At 36.4% G+C, this 7,240-nt stretch overlaps 1 long non-coding RNA gene across 1 annotated transcript; it reads right to left on the bottom strand.

Annotated features, from left to right (window-relative positions):
* Nucleotides 1-5,024: 5,024 nt before the first annotated feature.
* Nucleotides 5,025-5,494, bottom strand: LOC310941687. Its single transcript, XR_014593085.1, has 3 exons — nucleotides 5,457-5,494; nucleotides 5,190-5,255; nucleotides 5,025-5,085 (listed from the first exon to the last, which is right to left on the bottom strand). It is a non-coding gene; the product is annotated as an uncharacterized lncRNA (long non-coding RNA).
* Nucleotides 5,495-7,240: the final 1,746 nt, after the last annotated feature.

The following is a 7,240-nucleotide window of genomic DNA, read 5'->3' as shown; positions in this document are numbered from 1 at the left end:
CTCATCTGTGCTAATATCTTCTGAAGTTGATCTTTGTTTTAAAACATTTAGAGGCAAACTCATCTTAACAATATTGTTTCCTGTTGGCACAAACACAACCTTCCTAGAACACTCCTTTAAATGCATGTTTGTCAACCTGTACACTGCTTCCTGAGCACACACATCCCTATTATGTAAATACACAGCACCTAATTTCTTTAAAGCCTCTTTAGCACTAACATTACAATCTTTGGCCGCTGCCTCCTTTTGTGCATTTGCCAACAGCAAACCCATTTCCCTTTCTGCCTTGGATATGTATGATATAATATACACCACACACGCATAAGCATCCACCACGTACTGGATGTCCAAGTTTGCATTCCAACATTTTAAAAGTTGTTTATTATACTGATTCACCCAAACCTCTTTTACCTGCCTCTTTAACACAACTTTTGTGCTTTTATTTGTCCTACAGTATGCATCTTCAAATGCTTCCTGAGTTATGCCTAAGCTTTCAAACAACTGCTCCACTGTGTCAAAGCTTGAATTTTCATCAGAAAGTGCTTCTTTAATGTTTTCTAACATCTCCTGAGATCTTACTTTACGTGCCCTCCTTTCATCAAAATCATGGTCTTTACAAGTAACACATAAAATTTCTGTTGAATCAGTTTTTTCACAATCACAGGAAACTAATGCCTCATCTTCTTTAAAACGACTTACAAATGTTTTTGCAGATGCTGGTCTGGGAAAATTAAATCGACAAACTGTATTTTTCTTTTTACATGTTTTAGAGTGTCGCTTTGAATGCTTCTGCACAGATGACACAATGTCCAATAATGTGTCATCATCAGAAGGTAATTCACATGTAACATATTTATCAATAAATTCGACTACCTCTTCATCTGTATTTTTGTCAATTAAGGGGGCACCTTCAATCCAAAACAGACAATGAACATGTGGAGACCCGCGCTGCTGAAATTCAACACGATAAAAATAGTCCTTAATTTTGCCAATAGGGTTTGAAGGAGCCATAAGGATCTCCTTCAAAAAACAATGCCACCGAAAATCAAACATTCTTGCTGCAGTGACTGGATTACAACGCAACAAATCACATCTGTCTGCCCACTCTAACTCCTCCGCTGTTTGAACCCGCCCTTCCTGTTTCAAAATAGTATCAAGTAAATTTGTCCAGCGCAAGTCAGCTGCAGAAAATGAACAAAACCAAGTAGGAACACCAAGCTGCTGCACACAAGCAAGTAGATCACGCTGTGCTGCCTGCCAAAATGCAGGGGTGCCTCTAATAGGTTTAAGAAAACGATAACCATCATCAAACTCTAACAATTTCCTTAAAGACTCCTCATCATTTACTACATCCCTAAGTCTCTTAGGAGCTTGACTTCCTTTCCCTTTTCTCAAAGCTATAGACACATTTGACACAACTTGCTCCAAGTCTAACATAAACTGTGCTAAAAAGATATACTCTATATTCTTTGCAAACCTGCCATCAGCATGAAAAATTCGATTATTAAAATAACGAAACAATGTCAAATGATACTTTCTGTTGTCATGAAACACATAAAATCCAAGTGGAAACAACCATGGAAAACATTTAGCTTCAATTTCACTATTAGAAAGTAACTTTACTGGGCTGTTACCTTCTGCTGGAGCCAGATTCAAAATATTTGTATCCAAGTATTGATCCAAAGTTTCCTGACCAATATCTACAGGCATCAGACAAGTATCTTGAAACATACAATGTTGTTGCCTGTCATGCAACAGCTCATCCTCATTTTCATCAACTTCAGCAGGTGTTTCATCATTTTCTACATTGCCATCACTCCTAGTCTCTTGTTCCCTACAAAACTCATTCAACCATTGTTCATTAAAATCTACATCTTTATAATACTTATTATTTTGTTTTAAATACAACAAAGCTTGCCTTATGTGCATTGTATCAACAAACTGATACTTATAATGACCTTTATATGTCAACTTGCGTTTCAGTTTAACACGCAACAAAGACCCTTCCATGTTTGAACGAGGTAGCAAATTATTGGTGTCAACAATATTTGCTGGTACACAGGTCACTGGTCCGTGTACACCATTCTGTCCTCCTTTAGGCAATGCCAACACCTTCATAAATGGTATATTCATTGCAATCAAATGCTGCTCTAAACTATTTAAACAAGCCAATTCAGGAGGAATAGGATGAACACCTAAATTATTAAGAGCACTCTGAGAAGGAAACTCCTCTCTTTTTATCTGAGAATGACACCCATGACAAATCCACAACTGCCCTCTAGGTGACTCAAACAATTGACATGGCTTGACGCAATTATCATTGCATGTATGCAAATATTTCTCTGAAATACATGCATTTGCAATGTCTGCCATCTTTGCAGTGTTACTATAATTACTTTTCTTACATGTCAGGACCTGATGTTTAAACAACAACTTTTCACACACAGAACATACAAAATATGGTCCATCCTTAACTTTAACATCAAACTTTTGCTTTTCTAAATCTAAATCCGCTGCCTTGTTTTTTAATTCTTGCCTTTTTATTTTGTTATCAGCTTTAACATGCTCCTGAAATATAGCATTACTGTGATACTTGTTAACACTAGCTGCCTTTAATTTTTGTCTGTGAAAATCATCTAAACGATATTTCAATTTACTCATGTCTTTCACTTTATCTCTATGTGCAGTATCTGTCCTATATTTACTTTTACTCATGTCTTTCACTGTGTCTCTATGTGCAGTATCAGTCCTATATTTACTTTTACTCATGTCTTTCACTTTATCTCTATGCACAGTATCTGTCCTATATTTTGTTTTACTCAGGGATTTCAGTGTGTCTCTATGCCCAGTATCAGTCCTATATTTTGTTTTACTCAGGGTTTTCAGTGTTTCTCTATGCTCAGTATCAGTCCTATATTTTGTTCTACTCAGGGTTTTCAGTGTGTCTCTATGCGCAGTATCTGTCCTATATTTACTTTTACTAATGTCTTTCACTGTGTCTCTATGCACAGTATCTGTCCTATATTTTTTTTTACTCATGTCTTTCACTGTGTCTCTATGCACAGTATCTGTCATATATTTTCTTTTACTCATGTATTTTTTTTTATCTCTATGCGCAGTATTTGTTGTATATTTTATTTTACTCATGTATTTCACTTTGTTTCTATGCGCAGTATCTGTCCTATATTTTCTTTTACTCATGTCCTTCACTGTGTCTCTATGCACACTATTTATTAAATATTTTGTTTTACTCATGTCTTTAATTTCCTCTCTATGTTTTAGATCTTGCTGGTACTTTGTTGAACTCCTCTGTTTAGAATTGCATCTATTAATCGTATCTTCATGATATCTAATTTTAGACCATTCCTGACGTTTGACCTTTTCCAAAATGTCTTCACCATATTTTATTTTACTTTGCAAGACTCGTTTCCTTTTAAAAAATGTAGACAAACAATCATTACCAGTAGTTACTGTTGTTTGAGGTTTTACTTTAATGTGTTGCCTCAAATTGTAGCCTTTTACATTTTCACTCATTTTGCAATAGCCATAACAAGACTGTGTCTTCGCCTGATAAACACAAACAACAGTCTCATAGTGGTTACCATTAACATTTTCAACATAGATTGCCTGACTAGTTGACTTACTTTTAGATTTATATTCAAGCCAGCTATTATTAATATAAGTAAAAATGGAAACACCAAAACAATCTGCAGCTGCCTGAATCTCAACCTCTGTGGCCCAAATATCTAGTTCATTCATCCTTGACTTACTGATATATTCTGTCACAGAAGAAAAACCACTTCGCAAAATACTCTCATAAACTGCGACATTATCTATTATCTGCTTAACTACAGCTAATCTAAATATTTTGTGATTCTCTTGTGAACCAGACACTGTTTGACTTACTGCTCTAAAAAAACAATTGCCATCAGCAACTATGTTGTCCTTTTTACATGGAGCACCCAACACACCTGTTTTAGAAGACACCAAATCAACTTTGTTGAATACAACATTTAACTTTTCGCATATAGATTGAGCTACATCATTACAAAGAGGGTCAAAAACTAACTCATTTACTTGAACCGTACCAACAAATGACACATCTGAATCAACTTGTTCACTTTTTTTAAATCTCTTTGAAGAACGAGTACACATTGGTACCTTGTCATTTGTATCAACTTGAGTGTCTTTAACATTAATATGTACACCAACAATCTCAAACAGCTTCATTGACTTTTTCAATCCTGCAGCCAAACAACTCAAATGCTGAATCAAGTGTTCAAGACTACTAAAAAACACAACAACACTCTTCCCTTTGGGATCCACCATCCCAAATGCACTGCGTGCATGTGAATCAACAATAGCAAATCGTTCACCTTCCCTAATAATCCCACAAGTACTGGAAGACAATGTAAAAAAACATGTATCATATTCCCTACACATCTTTTCCAAACCATCCCTCAAAGTTGTGAGCACACATGCGTCAATAAGCTCTCCCTCAACTACATCCACATTTCCACTCACTATGTCACCATAATCAAACTCATAACTATGGCCATCTCTATCTAACTGCTTTGGCAAATCTGGAACACACAACATAGAGTACCCGCCACTAATTGCTTTATTGTCACGCAAATATGTGTAGATCTTGTCACCAGAAATTACAACATTGTCCAGATCATCCGTTTGCCAAGAAAACACACTCTTGGTCTTATGCTTTGCCATGGCAGCTAAACTTACTGCCATACACTGCAAACCTCCATATATAAAACGCCGGTGCCCCTGATGAAAGGATCCCCTCACACAACCCACACCAAAAGTTGTCGGCAATGTCTCAGAGGAACCAAAGGAAATGGCAACCTCACTGTCTGTGTCAGAAACAAGTGTGACCTGCTCTACATCTGAACTAAAAGTGTCAGTAACATCAGTTAGTGACAAAAAGTCAGAACAGCTTAAAGCAACAGACTTACTTTGACTTAAATCTGGGGAGCTGTTCAGAGCAGAGCATGGAAGATCTTTAGTAGTCACAGGACTGGCAGATGAGGGTCCAGGTATCACCTCCACAACATCAGAAGTTGTCACCTCCTACAAAAACAAAATAATTGATTTACCAAAAACTACTTCAAATAAACTTAATCATTATGTTAAAACTCCTTGATTTTAAAATTATAACAAAAGTGTTCACAAACCTGCTGATGAATAGTTCTCTTCACGAAACCAACACACCTGCGTGGACGCTCCACAAGGACCATCTCCTGAAAGAAAAAACAGATAAAGTTGTTACACATATAAACACAGCTGTAATTAAACATTTAGAACAAATTGTACTTGTCATAATTGAACAACTACAAACTCATCAATGAACAAAAAAATGTTTATCAAGAAGAAACCAAAAAACTTTACATGACATTTAAATAAAGTCTTAACATATTCCATTCATATATAACTACACTTACCCCTGCAGGCTTGGGGAGTTCAGGCCACTCTTCTACCTCCTCCACCTCCACCTTAGACTGATATAAAAACAGATAAGAAAACATTGATATAAAACTCTTACAATTTAGTACCCAACACTAAAAAATATAAATATAATAACTTGTCATACCTTCTGTTTTCTACAACTCTTCCTTGGAGAAGGGCTCCTCGGACGCTTCACTCTCTAACAAAAGGAAAAAATGTTTCGAAGGAAATACAGTTAGATAATTTCAACGGTCTTGACAGTTTATTTTTACATATTTAATCAACACACTTTGCATGCACATTACCATTGGTCTCTTGACAAAAGTACTGGACTCCTCCTGATCAAGATTGCTTGGACAGACGCTGTCCATCAACTCCAAAATAGGTGGGCTGAACCAGATACGAGTCAAAGGAACGGAGCATTCCTTAAAACACAAAAACAACAACTTTTAATGAAAAATTATTTTAGAAAACCAAAGGCATGAATCAAAAACAAATTCAAAACATACCCTGAGCTGAAACTTTCTTTTTAAAGGTGGCGAGTACCTCCCCTGTAGTAAAAATATCATTTTTAAACATACATACATACATACATTTAAAATGTGTGCAGTAAATTGCTTAGAAATCATTGTAATTCACCAAACACAAAATGTGCAAGTCATTTACCGTCCTACGTGGTTTAACCAGCTGCCAATCCAATGGGTTGGGCTGTGGACGTGGAGAGCGGACCTTTCCCCTCACAACCACCCTCTGAACAAGACGAGGAACAGGAGCCACTGGTGACGGTATACACTCAATCTCAACTGGATCAGACACCACTATCTCATTACAGGAAATCTCACATAGCAATGTCACCAGCTTACTCATCCCAGATATGTCACTAAGGTGCACCTGCAAAAATATAGAAAATCAAACAAGAATTAATACAATATTGTTACTATGCATTTTCTGGAACACAAAATTTGCATATAAACTTACACCATCATGACACCACAAGTCTCGCTGGCTAAGAGGAAACTCCTTTGCAACATGGTAGTACTTCACACCTAAACAAAAATAAACATGATTAGATAATATCTAATTACATCATACTCAATTTAAACACACTGAAAGAGATACAAATATTAACTGATTTAGCTAGACTCCAATAAATGAAACATGCAAAAACTATTAAAGTTAATTTTTATAACAAACCCATGCATGCAGCAACACGATGAAACTCCTGACGAAACAACTCCTGTTGGTTCTGCTCCACAGTCCGGCGTGTAGGGAAGTCCAGAACACACACCTATAAATACATATACAATTAAAAACTAACAAATTACATATGACATTTTACACATCCATTGAAAACAAAACATCATCTGCAACAGCCTATAAAGCCACACCCATTACATCATTGTGATTAAACAAACAAAGAATATTAAAATGACTTGCCTTTGGAAAACGAGACAATGCACTGATAAGAAGATCCTTGAAATCCTCTGAAGACTGAGCGAAGGTCCTACTGCCACTCAGATTGTTACTGGGGGCAAGAACACAGACAAGATCAGGTGTCCTAGAAATATCTGAATTTACCAACTCGGTCCTCAGGTCCTTGGCATCAGCTCCTGGTGTTGACATGTAACCAAAGTAAAGTTCCTCATGGGAAACTTTCACATGGCCATCCACAATGGCACGCAGGTGGGAATCCCCGATGAAAAGAACAAACTACAACAATAAAAAACATTATTTCAGAACATGTCTAATCATAATAATGACATAATCATGATACACATCA

Source organism: Microchirus variegatus, assembly GCF_963457635.1.
Source record: "Microchirus variegatus genome assembly, chromosome: 20".
In the NCBI taxonomy this organism is placed as follows: domain Eukaryota; kingdom Metazoa; phylum Chordata; class Actinopteri; order Pleuronectiformes; family Soleidae; genus Microchirus; species Microchirus variegatus.
The sequence above is the reverse complement of the archived record's forward strand: the minus strand, read 5'-3'. Positions and strand labels throughout refer to the sequence as shown.